Genomic DNA, 3211 nt, shown 5'->3' on the forward strand with positions numbered 1-3211 from the left:
ATGAAAGTAAAGATAAATAAACACTCTCTATATTGTTCTTTTCCCTAATACTTTTAAAAATTATTTTAACCAATTTTTTCTTTTAGCTATAAAATATTTTAGATAGATTTGTTTATTTTTTAGTAACTTTTAAAAACACAGGGCATAATGGTCTACTAGCATGTTTTATAATCAGTGTTTAGGTAACTCTCAAAGGCTATTCAACATTCCATGTAGTTTAACTCTGATATAAATATCTCTAAGAGCATAGAAAGGAAGACAATTATTTTGGGGTTGAGGATATTTTGTCGGCTGGCTTGAAAATGTTGCTATTTTCAGCAACATTTTTTTTTGGAAGGGAGCTGATCACATTAAATCAATATGCTATACTTGTCACCCTTACCTTGATTATGATAGCTACCAGCTCCTTAATAATAAAAATAAATGGAACAGATTCTTGTAGGAAACTTTTTTATTTTCTCCACCCAAGGCTCATCAATGAACATTTATAGAAATAATATGTTGAGTGTGAGAAGTTAGATTAATAATGTTCATATCAAAGTGGAGAAAAAAATCTGTAAATATCTTTTTTAAAGATTTGGTAACTATTAGCCAGACCATTTTAAGTGGCAAGTAGTAAAAAAATCCAATGCAAATGAAATAGGTTAGTTAAACACAACTAAAAGTCTAAAACTAAACTGTCCCCAAGCACGGCTTGACCAGTGATACTAAACAATTTTTCAGCAGTTTGTTCTACACTCCTCTGTATTGCAGCTTCACCTGCAAGCTAGGTCTCCTCATGGTGGACATAAATGTTTGCTACAACCTGGATTACATAACTTGCTTTTTCAGTACAGGAAGAGGCTGCTTCCCAAAACCAATGAATAAATTGCTTCACTATGATTGGAGCATCCTGAATCAATCATTGCCACCAGGGGATTACCATATACTAAGTAATGTATTAGAGTTACATAAAGCAATGTCATACATTTCTAGTGCCAAAAGAAATTAATGGTATATGCATTTTTGTTGTTGCGTTTATTGAAAGACATACATATTTGAGTGGTATTAGTGTGACAATTATGGATCCTGGGCTTCACTAATCTACCTCAGATTCTATATTACCAAGTTTATCTGTAATTCTCTGGATTCAGTTCTGAAATGTAAATCTTCTACTTGTCCCCCATTCAGTATTATGTTCATTATGAGAATGGAGTGCATGTCAAGGGTAATATGATAATGGCCAGTTGGCTTTATATTTGTCATATGTGATCCCTGTGAGAATAACCTACAAACATCATTTGTTGATTATCTTTTAGAAATGGCATTTTAACATAGACAACCTTTTGGGAATCCCTTTGAAGACTTCAATTTCTACTGTATGAAGGAAATTGAAATCAACATAATGGAATTAAAAAACCAAAACCCCCAAAACCACACTCTTAATTTTTTTTAATTATGTTTTAACAATAGTCACTTCTTAAAGTTTTGTCATGTTTTCACAAAGTAAGACACTGTATTTATCAGGATCAGTCTCTCTTACTTACCAACACTTTGAAACTTTTAGCAGCTGGACAATTCCTGATAGTAGATTTGAAAGTGAGGGTAAATAGGGTTGTCATAACTAGTCATCAAATCAATCAATAAATCATTCAATCTCTTTTTAACCAAAGTTATATTTTTGTGCCAGTAATAGAAGGAATGTATTATTTCCCCAAAACATATTCTATTTACTGGCCACATTTTGGAAATAAAGTTATTTCATTGATATTCATGCACTTCTAGTATAAATGTTTATATAGTTCAATTAAGAAAGTTTCTATGTCTGTAAATTGACAAGAGGTATACAATGTATACTTTTTAAAAACTACTAGAAAGTAGTGACTTTCCAGAGTTTTTGTGAGAAATTACCTGGTTCAGAATCCAGCACTAACTCAGTATGCAATAAAATAGACCCTTATTTTGTTGCTATTATAATGATTGCCTTTCAATTTTATGCTTTTATGGCATAATCAATTTTTAAAATTTTATTGAGATACAATTGTCATAGAGCACTGTGTAAGTTTAAGGTGTATAGCATAATGATTTGACTTACATATATCATGAAGCGATTATTACAAGTTTAACATCATTATCTCATACAGATCTGTCATCTCATATAGATACGAAAAAAAGAAAAAGAAAATAATATTTTTTCCTTGTGATGAGAAGGATCAATTCTCAAAAACTTTCACACATACCAAATATATGGAAATTTGCATGTTATCCTCTACAGGGTCATGCTAATCTTCTCTGTATCAAATTAATTTCAGTATATATGCTGCCAAAGCTAGCACAATCTATTTTTTTAAATGCCTATTTCAGTAGACCTTCCACGTTTACCAGACAAAGCAATTCTTTTTAAAAAATTCTATATTTCTTTACAGTGAATTAAGTAATGAGGAAGTGATATTCTGTGGTGTATTTTACTAACCAACAAAAGATGAGAGTCTTTCTGAAATATTTATTTTAAGCCTCAGAATTTAAACATTGGACATTTGCTTCTCTGGATCATTCTCAAGATCAAACAATAAACAGTTTGATTTGACGTATTTCCTTTTTGGTGTTTGCTACATCTGTTGTAACATAACAAACAATGGTAGAACTTGATGAGAATTTGGAGGAGGATGTATATAAATATACTGAATTTCAACTTGAAAGTTATTAATTTTACCTTGGTATTAAAATAGAGGTAACATTTATTATAGTATCTATCGGCCAAACAGCATATTTCAAATAATGGCTTCATGATCACAATAATATCTTAAGTGGGTTAGGTACATAACCAATGTAATCTCAAGGTCACTGTTTTACTAAAAACTCATCTAGCAATTTAAATGTCCTAACTCTTCAAATTTTTGAAGACTAAATTTAATCACCCATAGAGGCAAAATTTCCCCCCAATAATATTACTTTTGAAGTACTTAACCTTTAACATAGGGTCAGCTGCCTCTTAGCTTAAAGGCTTTATCATATTTCTTTTCAGTGTACTTTATATCTAGCTATTTTCCATTCAAATAAGTGCACTCAGGCAGATATACTGGTTTTCCAGCCTGTAATAGAGATAGTAGTCATCCACTCCTCTTAATTTGCTAACTGAAAAAAGAACTTTCAGGATTATATTTGACAGATTTTAATACACAAAGGGCTCATATTGACCCCTAAAATAGCAGATGGAGACAGAATGATCTCC

General features: G+C 31.1%; 1 pseudogene; it reads right to left on the minus strand.

Moving 5' to 3' along the window:
* Positions 1 to 2220: 2220 nt before the first annotated feature.
* LOC115855085 (U6 spliceosomal RNA) lies at positions 2221 to 2315 on the minus strand (annotated as a pseudogene).
* Positions 2316 to 3211: the final 896 nt, after the last annotated feature.

The sequence above is a fragment of the Globicephala melas genome, chromosome 17 (assembly GCF_963455315.2).
Source record: "Globicephala melas chromosome 17, mGloMel1.2, whole genome shotgun sequence".
In the NCBI taxonomy this organism is placed as follows: domain Eukaryota; kingdom Metazoa; phylum Chordata; class Mammalia; order Artiodactyla; family Delphinidae; genus Globicephala; species Globicephala melas.